The sequence below is a fragment of the Balaenoptera physalus genome (genome assembly GCF_965194825.1).
Source record: "Balaenoptera physalus genome assembly, chromosome: 17".
NCBI classification, from domain to species: Eukaryota; Metazoa; Chordata; class Mammalia; order Artiodactyla; family Balaenopteridae; genus Balaenoptera; species Balaenoptera physalus.
In genome coordinates, this window is record NC_138895.1 from 65,465,274 (window position 1) to 65,489,215 (window position 23,942).

A 23,942-nucleotide genomic window follows, 5' to 3' on the forward strand; every position below is an offset into this window, starting at 1 on the left:
ATGAGAAAATTAAGCCCAGAGAGGTTAAAGATCCTGACAAAAACCTCCCAGCAAGAAGAATTGATGTTTTGGGTCAAATCTGGCACTCCCAGACTTCAAGCCCTGTACCACAATGAATATTAATTTGGCACTATTGTAAAAAGTCATTGTCAAAGTTATTGTAAAAAGCTGTGACTTTAACAAGAGAATAAGAAGAACAAATACAGACTCATGGATCCCTCATTTTACAAATTTAGATTTTGTATACTGGGTCTCCTTAAATCAGGAGACACCTGGATACACAAGTCAAATTCACAAACAACAAAGCCACAGGGAAATGTAGCATTGTCCTTTACCCCTTGCAGAAGCTACATCTTCTCAGTAACTCAAGTGAGCTTGCTTTTTACAATCGAAATGTTTTCCTTTGTATGCAGAGTAACGGAGCATAGCAGAATACATGCCTTCAGCTACAAAAATCTGTAAATCAACACACACACTCCATCATGTTGTGACCGTGAGAACATACACCCTCACAAGCCAGGAGACAGTCTCTGTCAAAGGAAGAGCTGAGTACTGATCAGCCCATAAAAACAGAACTGAGATTGAAAAAACATCTTATAACTGATAAACGCATTGCTATCATAACATCAACAGCTTGGAGTCGACAAAAACTATATTGGTTAAATTAAGTCTTCTACATAAAGATGTCAAATGTTACAACTTCACTATTACAGTAAAGAATAGCTTCAAAATGTGCCTAAACTGAAGAATAAGATGATACCATCCTTAGAAATGACTTTATAGAATTGTCGATTCTAAAATCATGAATCTCTACCCAAGCATCAAATTTCTATTGGTTTGGGCTGCATCTTCCAGTGGCATGTCATCCCAGTCCTAGCCATCTGAACCATTTTCATATCTTGCTTCTAACATAAGGAACACAAGTGTCTGTAGTGACTATTCCTAGATTTCTCCCTTAATCATAGAGTGCTATGAAATCTGGACACAGTTGAAATTTGAATCTATAACAGTTCTTTCAGATTTTCTTTGACGGTAAAGCAGTAGTCTTCCAGGCTTCTTTTTGCCTCGAGTCCTGTATATTTTCTGGATTGGATTATTACAGCTCTAGGCTTTCTTTAAAATACTGAAACGTTAAAAGCTCATGAGGACACAGAAGTTAGCCCTGATGAGAATTCACCTTTTAAATGAGCTAAGTCATGAGATTCATCGCTGGGAACACACACACACACACACACACACACACACACACACACGCACGCACACACACACAAACTTTTGAGGACATTGGGATTGCTCAAATATCCACTAAATGTGCCTCTACATTTAACCTTGACATTTTATTTTCAGAATGTCTTTTCATCACTTAGAAATGTAGCCACATGATTTTTCAATCCAGCTTGTAAGATGAAAGTAAGTCTTTCTTGAGCATGATTTACATTTCCTGTATTTGTTCCTTATAAATTACATTTAAGCCGAATATTCTGATTTATGAAGCTCCATTTCCTTGTCTTTCCATAAGAAAAAAGGCACATGTGTCCAAGATTAGATTCTAAACAATCCACTGCCTTTAATCATGAAAAACCTATGTAACACAGGGAAGTTTGAGGAGAAGAAAATCATATGCCTACAAAAAGAAATAATTCAGTATTGCTAAATCAGTATTGAAATTAGAAATGGAAGAGGCTTGTCAAATCAAAGTTTGCATTTGACACCCAGATTTAGCATGCCAGAGATGTTGGGTCACCAGAGGTGCCTCCAATCTTTTGATAAAGTGGAGAAACTGAAAAAGAACATTTAAGGAGCAAGGCCCTTAATCAAAGGCAAGTCCTCATAGATCAGAATATCAGACAGAAATATGTAAGATGCAGGAGAGGCAAATGGAGAAATAACACTGAAACATCAAGGAGATAAAACTTTATTTGAAAGTTTTCTTGACAGAGATGCAAGTCCTGTATGGTATCTACACTGACAGTGTCCAGGGATTAGGGTTTACAAGGGAACTGTTACAGCCAGAAGAGCCAGAGGGGTCAAAGGCTGAATGATATTATTGTGTGTAAAACCACAACCTTTCATCTATGGAATGTAACCTAATCCTTAGAAATCTCCTTCCCTGTTTCCCTCCTAGTAAAGAGCAATGGCTTGTAGTAAACATTCTTCTGAGTGTGCACGTGAGTTGGGGAGAGAGGAGATATGGAAGTAGGGGCACTGGACTGATACAGCAGAAACAACAAGAAGCAGATGCTGGCATTTACCCAAATAATCAGAGCAGAATTATCTAAAAATTATCTAAAAATTTTAAGCATCTTTAGATTTCACCATATGACCTTTGATTAGACAAATCTTTCGTAAGGCCTGGTCCTGTTTGTCTTTTATTGTTGTCCTTTGTTAAAAAAAAAAATTCTGATACTAGTAACTAGTTGCTACAAGCCATTTAAAAAGGAGAAACCTACCAAAAAACAGTGAAATGGGGTAAAAGGAACTTGCTGGTAAGCAATCTCTAAAATTTATCAGAATCCCTGTCGAGAGTCCACCCACACACCCTGCATTCTGAATTGCATACAGAGCCTCTTTCCTGATTTATTGCATCCTTCCACACATTTGAAGAGATGAGGCTAGCATCTGCCAGTGTAGGAAATACTGTATCTTCATGCCAGCCTGCCAGTTCCTTCAATGCAACTCCAAGAGTTAAAGAGGATTTGTTCATTTCAACCAGGTTGCTGTTGCAACAGGGTTAATGAAAACAAAGGTAAAGAGATAAAATGGGCTCTAACCTGTTGAGCAAATTGGGCTCTCTCAGTGGAAATGGGGAATAAAGTCTGCTATACATTTATGTTACACATAATATATGATCTTATGTGCGTGTGCGGTAGTGTGGTTTCTTTTTTTAAATGAAGATGCGTACAGCAGAATGGTTAAGAGTAGAAGTTTCTTTCCCTCACAATACATACCTATATCAAGACATCAAGTCCAACACCTTAAATATATATAATTTTTATTTGCCAATTATACCTTAATAAAGATGGAAAGAAAACGAGTAGGGGTTCTGGAGTCAGATTGCCTGGGGTTAAATTCTAGCTGTTTCACATATTTGCTTGGTCAATTTGAACAATATTTTAAGTTCCTTTATCCTCAGTTTCTACATGTGTTTTGTTTGTTTGACTGATTGATTTTCGGTATTTGTCCTGTTTTGTGTTCTCTGAGCTCCTAGGATCTATGGTTTTGTGTCTGCACTAACTTTGGAAAATTCTCAGCCTCCTGAAGAAAATTCAAATATTTCCTTGGCCTCATTCTCTTTTCCCTGCGGAATTCCAATTACCCATATGTGAGATCTGTGGACATCAAGGGTGACTGAGATTTTCTGAGGCTGTCTTGATTTCAGAGTACCTCAATTGTTAGCCTCAAAATACAGTCAACATAGATTTAACCCAGTTTCTACATTGCCATTTGAGATCTCTGTCATTCAAATATGTATGTAGTGGTGTACATACACTCTTCAATGTCTATAAGGGTTACTAAGGGAGTTTGGTACACATGTAGAATTTGAGGACAGGAATTCTGACTCAGTGGATCAGGGTTAAAGCCAGGAGTATGTATATTTACCAAGCATCCTGAATGAGGCTGAGGCAGGTGGTCTGGGGGCTATATTTAAATAAACATCAACTCAACAAATCTCTTACTATTTTCTACTTGTGGCACTCCAATAAGCTCTGTAAGATTAATGGCCTCTGCTTGAACCTATACTTTGATTCATTCATCTTAAAATTGTCTTGGTTTTAATTCAAGAATAAACTTTTCTTACAACTCTCCTAGGATGGCTAAAATTGAAAGCACTGACAATACCAAGTGTTGACAAGGATGTGGAAAAACTTGAATTATCATGAACTGCTGGTCAAAGCGTAAACTAGAATAATCACTTTTGAAAACTTTGGAGTATCTATTCAGGCTAAAAGACTCAGGAACTCCATTCCTTGGTATGGAAGTGAGTGCTTCTTTCTATCAAAAGATATGTACAAGAATATTCTTAGTACCTTTAATCAAAAGAGCCCCAAACTGGAAATTATCCAATGTCCCTCAGCAATGGAATAGAGAAATTAGAAGATATTCATACAATTAAATATTATTCAACAGTGAAAAACCACAGGTTACAGTTATACTCAACAATGTAGAGAAACTGCACAGAGAAAATATTGAGTGAAAAAAGCCAGAAATAAAAGAATTTTAAAAATATGTAGAACTAATCTATGATAGCAGGGGTAAGAACAATGGTTCACTCTGAAGATAGTCAGCTGGGAGGAGGCCGAAGGGACCCTGTTGGAAAGATAGAAAGATTCTACATTATGAGCTGAGTAAGGTTTACATGAGTGTATGCACATATGTAAAAATTTATTGAACTGTACATTTAAGATTTGGGTGCTTTACTGTATGGAAGGAAGGAAGGGAGGGAGGAAGGGAGGAGGGGAGGAAAGGAAGGAAAGGAAAGGAGAGGAGAAAGAAAGAAAGAGAAAGAAAGAAAGAAAGAGAAAGAAAGAAAGAAAGAAAAAGAAAGAGAAAGAAAGAGAGAAAGAAAACGAGAAAGAAAGAAAGGAAGAAAGGAACGAAGGAAGAAAGAAAGAAGTGAGAGAAGGAGGGAGGGAGGGAGAGAGGAAGAAAGAAAAGATAAACCACTTTGTCCTAGAATTTGAAAATTTGGAAAACAATTCTGAAAGCCCTTTGGTCCTTGCCACTAATGACTTCACAGATTTTATTACGTTCTTTCTCAGCCATCATGTTCCAGACTATAAAGAAAGCTAGATGGAGTAAGTATTTCCTGTTAATAAATTTTAACAATCGATGGAAATCGTTATGTGCAAAGAGATAACAAGTCTTACTGACATTTTTTTTTGTTTTGTCTCTATGGTCGGTCACGGAAAGTATTTTCCATGGATGAATACTACAAGGTTCAATGACCTCAGGAGGCTGGGGAATGTTGATTTAACGAGGTTATATAAGCTGGATTAAACCAGATTTAAGTACTTCCCTCTGACCAGAAAAGAGTCTTAAGGAAGTAAAATATACAAAGCCTTCCCTGAAATGCTTGGCTCCAATATTTCCTATGAGGCAATTAGGTTAAAATAAACACAATGCATTCCTAAAGGAAAATAAATCACAAAATGATAAAATAAACTAAGGGGAAAACTCTGAAGGGAGAAAAGGGAGGTCAGCCCTGTATTTCTGTATTCATTAAACCAGGAAGGACAATGCATGGACAAAAACCTCAACTTTATTTTTAAATTTTTATTATTTTCTAAATAACCAACTAGGAATTCCTCCTTGCCTCATTGACAGATGTCACCAGAGGGACAGACAGGTGATCTGGGTGATTGCTGATAAGAGCTTCCTATGGCTACTTCCAGATTATTACTCTATTCTCATAAAAGAGATCCTTTTCCTCTGGTGTTTATGCCACCCTCCAATTTCATCCTTACCTCTCTTATCTTTATCCACCTTCTCAATCACACACATCCCTTGAGGAATATGACACCTGGATTTCAGACTCAATTTTACATCAAATCCTACTCTCCACTGTATAAATGAATCTACTATCCTACTATTACCCTCCTTCAGCCACTCACCCTGATAGCCACACTCTGGATTTTGTTATCACTGTGAATTATTCATGTTCTTCAAGTTCAAGCTTCATCACCAACCTCCTCTCTGCCCAGTTGTTCTCTCACTCTGGCTATTCTGTCCTTCAACCTTATGCACACTCAAGTGTCTTCTACTTCCCCTTTCCCCACATCTATAAATTCCCATGTGAGTTCACTTTCTTACTCCAATCCTATACTCAATTGCATACAGACTCCCTTGACAATATCCTCAAATTCAGCATCCCTTGTACTTATGCTTCAAAAGACCAGCTAAACGCCAATCAAAGATCATACCAACCATCTGCCTTATCAACCTACACATTACTGGAGAGAAGTTGCACCAATGTGGACCACAGCCACTACAATCTAAGTCATAGTCTCCGTCTCTTCACTTGGACCCTCAGACCTGCTCAACAGTTCTGTGAATCTGCACCACTGCTATTCCGAATTCTCCAGTATCCTAACCTTCCCTATCCAACCACTACCTACCATCACTGTTAGAAGTGTTCTGCTTTGCAGAGAAACCTGGGGATTGATAGACGAGAACTCCTTCAACTTTCTACTCTAACACCAACCAACAGACAGAGCAGTCAAATATTCACCTTCCACCTTCCTAAAAAGGATTCGGAAGAACCATCGTTGTCTGCTGTCTTGTTTTTTCCAACTTAATAGGCTGTTTTGTAGCAACTCTATTCCATAAAATAGTATTATTGAATTCTCTAGGCTAACTGCTTTTAGTCTTGAAAGTTCCATTATTTGCTTATTTAAAAGAAAGTCCACTTATTTAATCATCAAGAATTCTTTTATTTCAAGCAAAGATCAAATGGCCATAGTGGCTAAAGGAACACAGGTAAAGCCTGTAAGAGTTTTAAAAATTTAATCCCAGCATGGTTACTGATGCTCTAGGTGGCCTTAAGCAAGAAATTTCAACTCAATATGCCTTAGTTCTTTCATTAAAAAGAACAAAAAAGATATTAATATTACAAACTCAACTCAGCTAATTGTTGAAGGGAATTAAATGATTTATGAGGCTGCTATGAAACGTAAAACCCAAGGCATCAAGAAGAAGTTACAAATGGGAAGGGTGTAGAAAGGAGGAAAAGCTGTTAATCTCCACTGATACCGAAAGTTAATTTTTCAAGTCAGCCTCCAGTGGGAATGCACTTTATAGGAAAATAAGTTTCAATCTTCCACAATGTTTTGACTCCATCATTGAGGAGATGAGTTGTTGAGAACAACTGAGATTTCTGCAATTTAGTTTTTGTTGCTGATACAGCAATGTCCTTTTCATTCAACAAATACTGAGTCCCTACTTTGTGACAGACTCTTTCTCTTGTTAAGGCAGCAAATATTTATTTAATCTCCTCTATGTCAATTGCTTTCATTATGGTGTGTTTGTACCCTACGGTGTGGTAAGAAGAAGACTCCATATTCATAATTTTTTTTTACCTAAAAAATAAGCCTCCATTATTTGGAAGCTTATGGTGTATTTAAAGTATCCCCAAGAGAAAAGTGAGAATTCCATAGGCTTGGGGGATAGCAGTGTTGCCCACATCCCTGGATTCTGATCAGTGTACTAGGACATACCCTATGTACAGGTGCCAGGTAAATGGCTTTGTAGCTTATAACATTTACGTTTAACTAAACTGACTTACACAAAATAGACAAGAAAGTTAAATGGCTCTTGAAATCCAAGAAAATGGTGAGACTGGTACTTTCTATTCCAATGAAAATTTTATTGGTAAAAGTAACAGTAATATACCATTCTGATAAGAATAGATGGGGGTTTCAGCTGCACCTGATTTAGATAAGAAGCTGGACCTTGCGCCTAAGCTTGATACCATGATGGGATGGGTCTTTGGATGGGTGGGTCTTACGAGGGGTTGAGTATAATTCACACACAGGGAAAACGTAAATAATTTGTTGTTTGTGGAATGACCATGGTGGTTTCAGAACATGTCTGCAAATTCTTTTATACTCCTCCCGTAAAGTCTGCGTCCCCATTTCCGGAATCTGGGAGGGCTTGTGTCTGCTCTGACCTTTGAGCACAGCAGAGCTTACTGCACGGTCAGAAAAGGCCATGTGGTTTCTGCCGGGTTCTTTCGGGAGGCTGGCCCTGGGAAAAGCCTGTGCCACGTAAGGATTCTGAGTCTCCCTAAGACCTCATCAAGCTGGAATGAAGCACAGTCTAAAGTCCAGCTGAGCCCAGACTTCTAGCCAAGATATGAGACATATGAGTGAAGCTGCCTTGGATCATCCAGAACAGTCTATCTACCAGATGAGAACCACTAAGGTCACGAGGATCAGAAGACTAGGTCAGCCAAGCCCTTCCTGAATTCTTAACCCACACAACCTGGGAGGTATAATAAGTGGTGTTTGAAGTGACTACGTTTTGGAATATTTCATTAAGCAACAATAGATAACCGGCACAGTTCACTGTGTATATCTAGGACATACTCCACGGTGTGGTGGTCCTGTGAACCCCACTATGTGACTTGCTTTGGTCAATGGAATGTTAGCAAATGTGACTCAAGCAGAAGACTGGACAACACTTGTAAGATTGGGGTTCTCTTCTCTTGCACCTCCACCACTGCCATGAGAAGATATGCTGGGCCAGCCTGCTGGCAGGTGAGAGACATGGCAGCAGGGCGGAGGTCCCATTCGTCCCTGCCATCCCAGTCAAGTCTGTTCCATGCAAACGAACAGCCAGCTGGCTCACAGACAAGTGGATGAACCCAGCTAAAACCAGAAGCACTGCTCATCAAATCTAGCCTAAATCACTAAGCTGTGAACTTGTGAGCTAAATAAATATTTGTTTTAAGCCACTCTTTTGGAGGGTATGCATGTACTATGTAATACCTTTAGTAACAAGAGATAATCAGTACAACAAGAATTTTTATTTCAAGGCACTTTCCTAATAAAAACCACAGTTTCGGGGGCTTCCCTGGTGGTGCAGTGGTTGAGAATCTGCCTGCCAATGCAGGGGACACGGGTTCGAGCCCTGGTCTGGGAAGATCCCACATGCCACGGAGCAACTAGGCCCGTGAGCCACAACTACTGAGCCTGCGCGTCTGGAGCCTGTGCTCCGCAACAAGAGAGGCCTTGACAGTGAGAGGCCCGCGCACCGCGATGAAGAGTGGCCCCCGCTTGCCACAACTAGAGAAAGCCCTCGCACAGAAACGAAGACACAACACAGCCATAAATAAATAAATAAATACTTAAACAAACAAACAAACAAACAAAAACCCCCACAGTTTCTAATCACAGTTTTGTGTACTGTCTCTAAAACACTTGGGATATTCAAACCACTATTCTTTCTGGTGATGCCCTTTCACCCTCTTTCTGCCTTTCCTAATCCTACATATTCTTAACAGTCTAGCTTAAATTCTGTAACCCCAGAATCAATTTAGACCACTCCATCCCACGATAGCTTCACCTCCGGATTCCTGGAGAATTCACCTTTTGAACCATCTTCTTGACAATTAACTGTATATTGCTTTGCGATGCTACTTAACTCACAGGTGGGGAGAATGAAACACAGAAGTACTTTAGGAGCTCAGAAGGGTGGTATCTTATGTCATACTGCTTCTCACCCTTCTTCCCAGCCCTTACAGCACATAATCTAATATCATGCACGTAATAGGTGTTAAATGAATATAGAAAGAAAGCAAAGAATGTGCCATAGCTTTTGAAAGGGTCTCAGACAGGTAGAGACAACATAATATGCATTTTATAACATTGCTTACAGTCGTTTTTTATTACTTCAAATTTGAAAGAATAATAGAACTTTTTATGGAAGATAATTGAGCAATTTGGTGCAGGGTCAGGGGGGTGGGAGGGAAATCTTCTGAAATCTTGAATGTTTTCAGTGACTCAGAGGCTTTATGGGTAAAAAGGTATTAAACAATTGCTGTCAGGCTTGACTATCTGCCAAATGACTGATCATAATGGCATAGTTGTATTTCCCAACTTGGAGGTTTTGCAAGTCATTAATAAACTGTGCAACATTTACCAGGTGTTTGGTTAAAGCATGCTTACATAAAGGGTTTGCAAATATTTATATTCCACAGAAATCCTCCCACTGTATTCAGAGTTAAAACAGAAGAACCATTTCCCTCTAAATGGTTGTATTTCTCATGAAAGGGCATTATATTTCCAAGAATCATAAAGAGAAGTGTTACTCTGCATCTTTTCTTTGTCCCAACTTCTTCCCCAGGGAAATTACCTTGGAAGAAAAGGGGGAGGCTGAATTAGAGCAAATAATCACCTGTCAAAAATCACTGTTTAGTGACAATGTATCATACCTGAATTTTTTTCTTTAAAAAAAGGGAGCAATAGGAAATAACCTTTCAGCATCTGTTTGGAAAAAAATAAGGTCTACATACTCTTCTACATACCCCATCTATTTCAATTTCAACTCCAAGTAGAGGTTAAACAAAGTTATTAATTTATCCTTCTTATTTTTGAAAAAGGAGTCTGAGTAGGACTTACTCAGTCCTTATATCCAGACATTAAAAATGAGAATAAAATATGTAATCCACACTGAAATAGATTTGTGTTGAAGGGACATGGTTTGGAGGTGGGGTGAGGAATACCTCCTGAGATCTATTAAAGGATGAGAGTAATCCCTTTCATATTAACCATAAAAAAATGGCACGCTTATATGGCGGTATGACATGGTAGGTTTGAATAACCCTACAGAGAATTTTCTAATTAAAAGTACATGTCTAAGGCCCAGTTGTCATTGCTGTCTTGACCCAGTGCAGGACACTGCCCAGAGAGACCACATCTGTAATGTATATGTGTCCTACATATAGTAGGACCACCTAGCAGTGAATTTGATTAATTCACAACTAAAACAATTAATTTACAATTTGATAGAATTTTTTAAAAGATTATCATTGGCTGTCAGTGGCTGTCTGTCACTTCCCTCATGTCAATTAAAACAGTAAAACTTGCATATGGAGACTTCTACCAGGACTAAATGGATGGATAAGGAGGTACCCACCAAAAGTCCAAGTGGAACCTCAGAGGTGAGTTTATTACTACAGTTAGCTTGTGTGAAAGCTCCCCCTTGAGGAGCTCAAAACAACTGCACAATTCAACTGAAAAATTACATGGCCAACTGCAAAGTTCAACTGGAAAATTCCATCACCAGCTCTTGTCCTTCAGAAGAAAAGACTAAGCACTCTTTTAGGACAAAAGAAGAAAATCCTTTACAAACATTTCTGAAAAAGACTATTTTACAAAAGGTTTTTTTGGCCTCCTTCTATTTTATTATTTAACTGGTATCTTTCACGTGAAATAAGACATATATAAAAAAATGTACCTCCACGTGTGCCCTGTCACCAGCCAAGACCCATCTCCTTCAACAAACTTGAGGAAAAACCACTATAAAAATGAAGATAACCCTGTTCTAAGCTAGTACTTTCTTGTGTGTAGATTGTTACCAATAATTAGTTGCTTTGTGTTCTGCGAATGACATGAGGGAGAAAATACACTTCTTGATAAAAGGTTGCAAGTAACTGGAAAACATTTTTTGTGCCTGAATGAGAATTTGGAGAGTGCGTTTTTTGTTCAAGATGAGCACACCATAAATTTGACTCTTGTGAGGTTCTGAAAGGATTAGAAGGAATGAGGAGATTTCGTTGTACCCTAGCGTCTTCAGTAACCATTCTCCTCTAGGATTGACAGCCTCCTTTCCCAAGTATGCGTTAAGAATGCGCTAACCAATCTGCCCACGTAAGTCAAATAAGCAAACCTCTAGGGCACAATGCACACTCAGAAGTGGCAACTCACAAGTCAGGATCTGCCTGTTTTGTGCTAGAACTGGAGAGGGCTTCATCAGACTAACAGTGCCTGAGGCCTCAGATGACTCAAAGGGATCTTCCACTAACACTATCTCAATATTCTCATTTATCTAGTGTGGCTTTCCCCTCTTCCCTTTAAAGTTTTTGGAGACATGAAAAAGTGCAGCACAGTGAAGAAAAGACATCAGTGCTCAGTGTTATGAAAGGAGAATAGGGTTTTCTTTCTATTAGATCAGGGAAGTGCCAATCATAGTTTAATAGTTCCTCTTAAACTGCAATCAGGGAGGCAGTTTGCAATATGCACTGTCCGTCTAAGTCACAGTAGGATGGCATTAAATGCTGAATGTAGGGAAAGACAGAGAGAAAATGTTGTATGAAGTGATGAGCTTCATAATTATATTATTATTAACAGCATCAACTATTCTTATTAACCATAATTGTAATAAGTTAATCAGATCTGGGAAAGAGTTTAGGCCAAGAGGCATTAATATTTTATTTAGGGTGTGTTACTCAAATTCTGGCAAAGGATAATCAATGATGTTACACTTTTACTTAGTCTATCTCTAACATGCCCTAGGGAGTCAGCTGGAATCAAGGAGATCTTTAAACTCGGGCAGAATCAAATAACAAAGACTTGGTTTCATCTAAAATAACATTTAGGCTGTTGAACTGAATGTTGCAGCTGCCAAAATTCCAGATTGAAGGAACTGTCCTATGTGAAAAATCGAACGATCTCGTGGTTTACAGTTTCATTCATTTGCGCTTGATTAGCCTGACTTAGTACCACCTAGAAAAATCAACACAAGGGAATCATGGGATAATCCTTCAACCTCATTTAACCTCATTAACTTTTCCATGTTTGTTTTTCCCTTCAATATCTCCGTCCATCTCTTTTCTTTCATCCCTCAAACACAGTTAACTCTTATTTACTTGAAGAGTAATATATGTAAATCATTTGTGATTATATAGTACACAAATCTAACTTTGATGATTCCATCAACTTCATTTTGATTTTTCAGTCTTACGGATTATCAAAGGTGTTTTCCTTTGCCCAATCTTAGAAACAACTGTAGATGAAAGTTTCTAAATATCATACTCTTGGGGACTTTTTTAAACAGAGTTAAATGGAATTAGGTTAATGAAGAGATGTTGTGAACATACATGGTTGCACTAAAGAAGATTCAGTTTCCCAGAAGCGACAGTGAATTCCTTCTTTAAAGGAACCCAACCTCCTTCCCACATGGGCTTGCATCTCCATTCTGCTAGAGCTGGCCATCTAGTAATTGCTCAGCAAATGTTTATTGAGTAAATTAATGAGCACTAATTTAAAGATAATTAAACAATTAGCAGGTAATGAATGACTTGTAAATTAGCAATTTATAATAAATTACAAATTATTTAGTTAATCAGTAAATAATTAAACTTCAATAGAGATAAAAATAAAATATTCAGTAAGTAAACAAACTGCTAGAATCAAAAAAGGAAGATTTCCCCTAAGGATTAAAGGTCCAAACTAGACAATATGTGCAACAGAAATATTATTTTCAAACACTGTAAGATATAAATGGGCACTGAAACAAAATTAGATAAATTAGTGAGCAGTGCAATTCACCATGCCATCTTGCATAATAACCTGTTATTAACAAAGATTTAATATTCAACTGCTAAACACCCGATTTAGAATCATATGGTTGAAACACACTTGAGAGGTTTTCTATTCAAACTCCACTGTTTTGCAGATGTGGAACTGGAGCCCCATTTCAATGTATGACCTACCCAAGTTTACTTGGCTAGCACATAGCTGGCTTTCTTTCTAGTCAGCTTTTTCTTTTCTTCTATCTCTTCTGCCTGCCATTAACTCAATCCCTGTTTCTTCAATGCCTACCATGTGTCATTTTGATGGGCTAGACCAGTTCTTGTGAATTAAGAGGTAGTGGGTCCCAAATAAATGAGGGTATGATTATAACAGCTATCCTTTTAAGCTATGAAGTTTCAAAGATAGTAGCTATAGTATCCATTACCTTCTGAACCGGACCTGGTTTTACCCTTAGTGGTTCATACAACAATCATTTCTATTGATACTGCTTCCAAACAGCAGAGTAGACCTGTTCATTTCCTAGCCTTTTTTTTTTTTTTTTTAACATCTTTATTGCGGTAAAATTACTTTACAATGCTGTGTTAGTTTCTGCTTTATAACAAAGTGAATCAGCTATACATATACATATATCCCCATATCTCCTCCCTCTTGCCTCTCCCTCCCACCCTCCCTATCCCACCCCTCTAGGTGGTCACAAAGCAACGAGCTGATCTCCCTCTGCTACGCGGCTGCTTCCCACTAGCTATCTATTTTACATTTGGTAGTGTATATATGTCCATGCCATTCTCTGACTTCGTCCCAGCTTACCCTTCCCCCTCCCCGTGTCCTCAAGTCCATTCTCTACATCTGCGTCTTTATTCCTGTCCTGCCCCTAGGTTCTTCAGAACCCTTTTTTTTTTTTTTTTTTTAGATTCCATATATATATGTTAGCATATGGTATTTGGTTTTCTCTTTCTGACTTACTTCACTCTGTATGACAGACTCTAGGTCCATCCACCTCACTACAAATAACTCAGTTTCGTTTCTTTTTATGGTTGAGTAATATTCCATTGTATATATGTGCCACATCTTCTTTATCCATTCATCTGTCAATGGACACTTAGGTTGCTTCCATGTCCTGGCTATTGTAAATAGAGCTGCAGTGAACATTGTGCTACATGACTCTTTTTGAATTATGGTTTTCTCAGGGTATATGCCCAGTAGTGGGATTGCTGGGTCGTATGGTAGTTTAGTTTTTTAAGGAATCTCCATAGTTAGCCTTTCTTTTTTAATGTGCTAAGAAAATCTAACTTAAATGTGCACAGCCAGAAGTGATAAAGAGGGAAGGACAGGGGGAGTTTCCTGGCAGTCCAGTGGTTAAGATTCTGTGCTTCCAGGGCTTCCCTGGTGGCACAGTGGTTAAGAATCCACCTGCCAATGCAAGGGGCACAGGTTTGAGCCCTGGGCCGGGAAGATTCCACATGCCATGGAGCAACTAAGCCCGTGTGCCACAACTACTGAGCCTGAGCTCTAGAGCCCGCAAGCCACAACTACTGAGCCCACATGCCACAACTACTGAGGTCTGTGCACCTAGAGCCTGTGCTCCACAAGAGAAGCCACGACAATGAGAAGCCTGCGCACTGCAACGAAGAGTAGCCCCCGCTCACCGCAACTAGAGAAAGCCCACGCACAGCAATGAAGACCCAACACAGCAAAAATAAATCAAAAAAAAAAAAAAAAAGATTCTGCGCTTCCAGTGTGGGGGGGGGCGGGGGGGTGTGGGAGGGTGGGTTCGATCCCTGGTCGGGGAACTAAGATCCCACATGCCCCGTGGCACGGCCAAAAATTTTTTAAAAATAATAAATAAATAAATAGATAAGAGGGAAGGACACAGACTACAAAAACTTCCAAAAGCAAGCCAGCCAATTTCTTCAATAAAAAGCAGAAAAAAATGACAAGGACAGTTTTCCAATCAGGAGACAAGTTTTCCCACTGTAGCATCCAAAATATGATCAGTAAAACATATGTTTTTCCATAGTTTCAAGTCCATCTGTCCCTGACATTTTACTAATTATCTCAAAAGAGTTTCATTGTAATTCTCCTTTCTCTACTAGTTCTAGTTAAAGGTAACAATGTCTTTTGGTGAATAGTATTGTAGCTTCGGTATTAAGTGATCTTGAACAGCCATGCTTGGGCTATATAGATTATTCTAGAGTTCTCAATCTGCTAAAACAATCTTCTCCTTGGCTTCAAAAATCTTTCCCTATAGCTTGCATGTTCTGTAGCACAGAATAGCACAGAATGTTCTATAATAGACAAATATGACTGTGCCTAGCATTTAATTAACAAGGGCAGAATGAGGGCAGTAAGGAAGGTGGAATTGCCTTGGACTGGAGCAAAAATGGAGTCTCAGGTGTCAGAGGAGCTGAGTACTGCCATCTACTGGCTATGTGGTCTGCGTCATTTTTCTTTTCTGAGTTTTACATTCCTCATCTGAAAAGAGATTCACACTAATATTATATCAACAGGGTTCCGAGGTGAGATAATGTGTGTGAAATATCACTTTATAAATTTCAAGTGTGATACGAATATCAGTGGGAAATTTCTTATGAGTAACAAAATCTATAAGATTCTGGGGACATTCTCAGAATAGTTAACTGAACACATTCAAGTCACTGTTTAGAGAAACAAAGTGGTCTTCCTTTTATATTCTACAGGGGCACTTTTTGTCTGTACTCAGCTATAACCGCATCTTTCACTCTGTAGCCTTCTACGTTTGCTGGGAGAGAGACTAATCTTTGACCTGAACTTAGTAGGAGCACATTTTGCAAAACCAGAAGTAACTATATCTTGTCCCCCTTTTTCTGTGTGCTCATCTGATCAGCACTGTGAAGTTACCACCCAATGGCAGGTTTGGAGTTAAGATCCTTCCCGAATGACTACAGCTGTCCCAATGAGCCCCTTCTAGAAATGTCTCGGCATCCCTTGAAAGACTGAAGGGCACTGTGGCAACATGCGACCTTTTGAAACTCTCGTGGTATATCCTTTCCCTGGAAGGAATTCTAAGGCCCTCCTGTCTTGTGTTACCTGCTGCGTACCAACCACTGGGGAAGGAGACCGAAAATTTAATGAATTTAAGAAAAGCTGTGCAAGCTCCCCTTCTGGAGCAGCCTTGGGGAAGAGGGAGGCCGACAGAAAGAAAACAAAGAATTTATGCTGCCCCCAAGTGTGGCAGCTATAGAGGACAATGAGAGGGATTGGCAGATGGACTATTTTTCTGGAGCCCATTTACCTCCGGGGCTGATTTCACTACTGTGCTGGCCCCAAGCGGGGCAACGGTGAAGGAGTCCGATCAACATCAGAGGTACCAACACTAGAGACAGAAAATTGTGACTCTCACAACTGCACAACTGAGGGCTACTGACATGGAGAGTAAGGGCTTGGAAGTGCAGTGTTTTGCACGTGCCTGTGTGTGTGTTAGAGTACGAGGAAGAAGAATTCAGCACAGAACTAAGAATATAGGACAGGCATAGCCAGGGAGGGGAGGATGGGGTGTTGAAAGAGAAGCATATGGGACCAGATAAACAATTTATCTGGAAAGTGGAAACATACACAACATCCACAGAATAACCATTAACAGACAAAGAAAATATCTTGCATTCAGCAACTGACATAGAAATGCATTTGCCATATATTTTTAAGTGGAAAAGAGAAGGCTATTCCACTTAGGTAAAATGCCATTTCTTACAAATGTGTGTGCAGAGACAACAAGCTGAAAGGACGCACATCAAAATGTTTGTACCAGTGATTATTTCTGGATGTTGGAATTAAAAGGGAATTTTACATATTTTTCCTTTGTGTGTGTATTTTCTAATTTTTCTATATTGACTATACTAAAAGGAAAAAAGTAATACATGTTTTTGAAAACTACGGCTTCTACATTTCTTTTATAACCATCACTGAGAAAACATATTTGGGCAGAGGAAGGAAGGAAGAGGTTGGAATAGGGGTCTGCAGGCTACAGCCTGTGGGTCAGATCCGACCTGCTGCCTGTTTTTGTAAATAAAGTTTTATTGGAACACAGCCACCTCATTCATTTACATTGCTGCACAGGCAGTGTTCAGTACTTGTGAGAAGACCATATGGCCTGTAAAACCAAATGGCCCTATCTGGCCCTTTGCCAAAAAAAGTTTGCCAACCCCCTGGGTCAGAAGAATCCTTCCCTTGATATTGGGTTATCCACTGCACATTATTAGCTGTGTGAGCTTGAGGGATTCAGAACCTCCCTGCCCACTTTCCCCATATATAAAGAGAAGGGTAACTCTCCTTAGAGTCATTAATGCATAAGAAGTGTTTGACACTGCTCCTTGTATGTTAGGAAACTCTCAAAAATATTACTCTACCTATTATTAACTACTTCTTTTATAGAAGATACATCATCCCACTATTATCTAATGCAACTGCCAATTTTGTTAGTCAAAATTGCTCCATATTAGAAACTTTAGCCACTCACTGTTCTCATTTCTTCTGTGTCAGTTATAATCTCTGAGATAGTACCAATGTCATTAAGGTAGTTTGGGGTTTGCTAATTTGCCATGAAGGGCTGGGATTCAATCTAGCACTGTTGCACCCAAGTCCAGACATTTGAACGACTGAAATCATAATGCTATATTTGTATTACGCTTTGTTACTTGTGAAACACAGGCAAACTAGCACAAAATGTAGCTACGGTGTGACATTCTGTATTCCTGCCCTGCTACCCTAAACAGAAGCTTCTCAGATAAAGAATATTCTTTCCACCCTACAAAATAACACCTGTCTCTTGAATTTCAGTGGGTCCAGCAAGCTTCCACGACATGGTGACAATCACTCTTGGCACTGAGCGGAGATCCAGACACAGCCTGCCAAAACATCTTTGGGAAGACCTGTCTGAAGGAAACATGGGACTCTGGATCCTGCGAAATTTTGAGAGTCTGTCATTCCAATACATTTAAAGATGGCATTTGGGGGCTTGGTACAGATTCAAAATTGGAATTTTTTAAAAAAGTAAGATGGGGTTTCTCCAAGAATGAGACAGGAAGAGAGACTTGATTATCAATGGAATGTAATTATAAGAAGTTGCAGATAGGAAAGGATAGGATGAGTTTCATGAAAAGGAGGCAAATCAGGAAACTGAAGGACTAATCAAAATATTCTTATCAATGGAAATGAAGAACGGCTTTAAATTCAGGGCTAAGCCTATCAAAGGAAGAACAAACTCAGTTTAATCCAATCAACACTTATTAAATGTCTATTTTATGCCAGGCACTGGGTTGACACAGCTATAGGTGGTAAGATAAATCAGATGCTCTTTCTACCCTAGAGGAGTTTCTGGGCTGGTGGAAGGGAGATGAATGTGTAACCAAATGATAAGTCTTATAATATTAACAATAATAGCTGCCATTTGTTGTAAAAAAAATGCAAAGAAAATACAGAATGAGAAAAATGAATTCTGCTTGGAAAGGTCCAAGGAATGCAGGAAAGAGAGGAATAATTTGAGTTAGGCCTTGAAAATTACTAAAAGTTCACTAGGTGAATATTGGGACAAGAACGAGAGTGGTCTGCTGAGGTTTTGGAATAGGATGGATACAAGGAATGGCTAAAATGAAGATGAGGAATGATTATGCCAAGCTTAAGAATCTGGGCTTCCTCCAGTAGGTTTTATTTATATACATATATACATATACACATACATACATCTACATATACACTCATATATACATACACACATATTTCATTTTTTTTAAATGCAGGAAGTGACCTGGTTGAGTCTGGTTTAAAATGACAAAAGAATGAATTCCTAGAGAGCCATAAGGTTGGATCATGGGAGATTGTGTAGGAGAAAGATGGAAAACCTAGACCACAGAGATGCGAGTAAGAATAGTGAGGAGGGGATGTAGACAGGATACAGCATGTTTTCAAACTGAAATGCAAAAGTGGAGGCAAAATGTCTAACCCAGAAGAAAGGGAAAAACAGATGAATAAAATTCTGGTGTGGGAGGAGGAAGGGCAGGTGGGCAGGGAGAAGAGTATGGTTAGGGCACTGGATTTGGCACAGAGATTTTTTTTTCCCTCAGAGACATAAAGGAAACAGTGAAGGAGGGGTAAGAACGCAGATAATATTGCAGGGAGGGACGTTGAGACAATTCATCACTACTGATCTCTACTCTTAGAGTAATGAGAGGGATGGGGGCTTTGTGGAAAGGGAGTTAGGCATGGAACCACCTTTGGTGACTGGGAAAGGGAAAAAGCTTCAGAATCCACCTGGGCCAACAACTCACACATTGGTGATGTCTCATCTGCACATCTGATTTTTTTCCAAGACTGCTTTGAGCTTACCACTTCACTCATCTAGAAAAATGTTTTATCACTGATGGGTGTTGAATGACACTCAAGAGAGGAAAATCTAATTTCTTCAACCTCACACTCAGGCCTTCTCCAATGGAGCTCTCGATCTATCCCTCTGATCTATCTCCACCTCCTTCACTGTTCCCTCCTCAGGATTCAGAAACCCAAATGCTTTCAGGCTCAGGCAGGTCTAACACAGCGTAAAAAGAGGCATGGTCTGAGGCAACAGGGAGTGGTGAGGTTCGTGGCTTGGAAGCTGTTATATTTTCTTTTAAAATTCTATCAGGGACTTCTCTGGTGGCGCAGTGGTTAAGAATCCACCTGCCAATGCAGGGGACACGGGTTCGAGCCCTGGTCCAGGAAGATCCCACATGCTGTGGAGCAACTACTACGCTTACGCACTACGCTGTGCGCCACAACTACTGAAGCCCACGCGTCACAACTACTGAAGCCCGCGTGCCTAGAGCCTGTGCTCCACAACAAAAGAAGCCACCACAATGAGAAGCCTGCGCACTGCTATGAAGAGTAGCCCTGGCTCGCCACAACTAGAGAAAGCTCGCGCGCAGCAGTGAAGACCCAACACAGCCAAAAATAATAAATAAATAAATAATTTTAAAAAATTCTATCAGGATCAAACAAAATATGTAAATACAATTTGATATTTCAGGGACTTTCTCTTCTAAAATTGTACACAAATTCAGCCTCCTCCAAGCAGATTTCCTAATAAACCAGACTCATAGATAAGAGTTCCTTCTCAAGTCCACTTCGGTATTTACCCCAACCTTCCTTTGTGTATCACTCACCTGCACTTGTATGATGCTATCTTTCATAGTCAAAACATGAGCTTTGGATTCAGATGGCACTGGAAAAATCCTTGACTTTGCCACTTTTAGCCTTGTATGACATAAGACAAGATACCTAAGTTTTCTGAGTCTCATATTTCTCATTTGTGAAATAGGAATAATATTACCTTATGGGGTTATTGTGAAGACAAAAATATATGTAAAATACTTACTGGAGTGCCTGGCATGAAAACACCCAAATATTTTTAATAATATATGGTTTTCCCTAACATCATGATAATTTTCTTAATTATCAAGAATCAAATCTTCTGAATTCTTTACGCTCTGAGTTACTAGAGAAATGTCTTGGGAGTATTTGATGCTAAGTACCTGTTTGGGAGATAAGTTGATATTTATTTGCAATAATTAGTACTACTCAAAAAAGCATGGGGCAAGGCTTCCCTGGTGGTGCAGTGGTTAAGAATCTGCCTGCCAATGCAGGGGACACGGGTTCGAGCCCTGGTCTGGGAAGATCCCACATGCCGTGGAGCAACTAAGCCCGTGAGCCACAACTACTGAGCCTGCGCGTCTGGAGCCTGTACTCCGCAACGGGAGAGGCCACGACAGTGAGAGGCCCGTGCATCGCGATGAAGAATGGCCCCCGCTTGCTGCAACTATAGAAAGCCCTCGCACAGAAACGAAGACCCAACCCAGCCAAAAATAAATAAATTAAAAAAAAAAAAAAAAAAAAAAGGCATGGGGCAAAGCAAAATTTTGGTGGGCTGGGGAAATTGAAGTTGATAGTTTTTAGGGCCCTAATCAGAGAACTGAGATACTCTTAAACAGTAAAACAAGAACTACACATACACATGTATATATATGCATATACACACACACATATATACATCTGTATCATTCTTAACCATCTGCAAAGTAATTTCTATGCTCTGCTTCTTACAAACCTTTGTATGGAGTCCACACAGTTATAGACCACCACCAACAACAGTAACTGATACCAACTTTGTAAGGCACATTATCATAATTTTATTTTAGAGAAAGGGAAACTGAGGCTCAGAGAGGTTAGACTTGGCCAAGGGGACTCATCAGCGACTCATCAGCGGAGGAGACTCCATCACAGGTCTCCACACCCCTGCTTTCTCTCATCTTTCATAACTTTCCAAGATATGAAGCTTGTCAGGAGCCATTAAACACTTAACAGCCACGTCACCCTAAAATAAATATGGGAATTGGAAAACATATCTAGTGGAACTCTGAATGAGGAACATGAGAGTCCACACACAAACGGCCTAGAAGGACATTGGCCAAGACCTCTTGAGGACAATAGTACTTCATGCAAACAGTGCCACGGGCTCTTAAAGAGAATCAATCCCGTGTGTGGGCTTCAGTTCCCTCTGTTAATGCACAGCCTCACGCCCATCACCATAAACAATGCTGTCTGAAGGAGGAGAGTCATCGGTCCACTTAGCAGGTGGCCTCTAAAAGGACTCATTTCCAATGCCCCAAAAGCACGCAGCAATAGAGGCTCTGTGCATACAGCCTGGGCTCTGTGCGGATGGATGGGAGACCTGACTTGACAGGAAGGGAGTACACAGTATAGTAACTTTCAAACAGGGATTGGGAGCAAAACCAAGGGGAGGGGATCTCCAATTTTACAATCTGACTTCAGCATGTTCTAAAAACACGCAAAGTAAAAAGCAAAACCAAACAGAGTCATTAACAAAACCATCAGGAGAAAAGGAATCAAATTGATGCAGAAGCTGAAAAGCAAACAGGGACTTCTCAGGACAGGTTGTGCTTCATTGACTTAATTTCTCTGACAGGGTAAAAAGCTCAGTGTTCAAAGTCAGGAGCAAAGGAAGCTAGACCTTTGGTCGTATTTGATTTAGTATAATGCGACATTCTCACAGGGAACTGGAAAGGTGGAATAAAGAGGGGGAAGAGAAGGAAAAGCTGGATCTGGTTGAAAGTAAGGAAGTATGAGATCGAATTGGTGGCTATAAAACCTTCACTCTGCTCCTGGAATTGGGAGTGGAAAAACACGCTCACTAAGAGGGAGTCTTGTCTGTTTCGGGCCCCTACTCTGATTACTTCTAAGCCAGGCAACCTGCTGGGCTCTCCCTAAGAATGGGTCTCCTGTTGTCCCATAGCAATGTGACTTAGCTTTTAACAGTTCCTGGTAATCCACGAACTTGTGTGCCCTTGCACAGCTCCGGGCCTCTGTTTACTCATGTGAATAACAGGAGACAGGAGGAGGTGCCTTCTGGTCCGACACCATGGAACCAGTGGTGTCTTGCTTTTCTATCTCACTGCGTTGAGCACGGTGCAGGACCCATGGTGGTCCTCATTAAATGCTTCTCACTTACTAAACACAGACCAATAATGAGGATGACAGGTAACATTTATTGAGCCCCTACAATGTACCTGGCACTGTTCTAAGTATGTTTTAACTCCTTTCACCTCCCAACAAGCCTGTGTGGTAGGTCCTGTTGATGTAAAGCGCTCAGCTTGAGTCACCCACTGAAGTCTGGGCCTCGCTTCCTCACCTGTAACAGCTTGCAAGATTGAGAGCTACAATTTGCTAACATTGAATGGTTCCAGACAGTTCTAGGTACTCGACAGGCGGACAGTTCTCAGCAGAGCCTCTTGCACATAGAAAACCTCCAGGAAACAACTGGCATTATTCAAGATGTCAGGGGTTTTCTAAAGCAGGACTGCTCCAGGGTTACAACTTTGGTAAGGTGATTCCTTCTGGCTGGCACTGGCATTTCTCAGGTCTCAGAAGCCTTTGGTGTGGGTCTGCTATCTGGTGCTGGCTGGGAAAAGGGTATCTTGTAAGTGAGAGAGGCACTGGGATAAGGGTTTAGAAAGCTAGCTCCTGACCCCAGCTCCCCATTTCCTGGCCGTGGGACCTAGGCAAGCCTTTTCCTTTAGTGTGTTTCCCACACTATAAAACCTATAAAGGTGATGAGAGGAGGGGAGGGTCATCCAAGAGAAAACTGGTAACCATAGCAACCCTCCCCACCTGTGAGAGGAGGCTTGATTATAATAATTCTACAGAGAGCAGTCAGTAGGTGATACAAGAGCAGTGTATGAGGTGTATTTAACACTATGCTGCTGGTTAAAAAAAGTATATTCCTTCTGTTCTTGTTCTGATATGTGAAACAACACATAGTTCATTTGGTGACAACTTCCATTCTTATCCTGCCACATACCATCTCTAATGTTAAATAAATGTTGTATTTAGAATATCAATAAATGTCCCCAAGAGCAGTAGTTTCCTTAACTAACTTACCAAAGCGGCGCTGATCTGTGATGAAAATGGGAGAAATAAAAACAATGTATGTTTTTCTTAAAGTGAAATGTACTCCATTTTTAAACCATGAGGGTTTTTTGTTTTTTGGGTTTTTTTTGGTTAAAATTCCTTTGGTTTATAAAATGGTGGTGAGAGTAGTTTTTAACTGAAAAAGCTATTAATGAGTAAAATATAAAAGGGCCAACTGTATGCTATGGCAATGAATATTTTCTGAAATTTAACTCATCTGTGAAATACAAGTATCTTGGATGCACAGGTGTAGGCTCAGACAAGCAGAATCTCAATAAGACAAGAGAACTGTTCTCCTTTCGTCAGCAGTACATCTTCCAACAACTGGTAAACTATACCTTTCTTTTTTTTTTTATAAATTTATTTATTAATTGATTGATTTTTGGGTGTGTTGGGTCTTCGTTTCTGTGCGAGGGC

At 39.9% G+C, this 23,942-nt stretch overlaps 1 protein-coding gene and 3 long non-coding RNA genes across 16 annotated transcripts in view; 1 reads left to right on the forward strand and 3 right to left on the reverse strand.

Annotated features, from left to right (window-relative positions):
• Positions 1–20,935, forward strand: part of LOC309646687 — a 37,230-nt gene extending 16,295 nt beyond the window's left edge. For all 3 annotated transcript variants that reach the window (XR_014255513.1, XR_014255514.1, XR_014255515.1), the window contains one exon: positions 1–20,935. This is a non-coding gene — a long non-coding RNA (uncharacterized lncRNA).
• The window catches only part of LOC309646705, a 610,320-nt gene that overhangs the window by 244,325 nt on the left and 342,053 nt on the right, over positions 1–23,942 (reverse strand). The window lies entirely within an intron of this gene.
• Positions 1–23,942, reverse strand: part of SAMD12 (sterile alpha motif domain containing 12) — a 443,684-nt gene that overhangs the window by 224,424 nt on the left and 195,318 nt on the right. The gene's annotated exons all lie outside the window — the stretch shown is intronic.
• LOC309646712 overlaps positions 13,910–23,942 on the reverse strand; it is a 20,055-nt gene continuing 10,022 nt past the window's right edge. Inside the window, exon 2 of the long non-coding RNA XR_014255552.1 lies at positions 13,910–23,863. This is a non-coding gene — a long non-coding RNA (uncharacterized lncRNA). The remainder of the gene's footprint in view (positions 23,864–23,942) is intronic.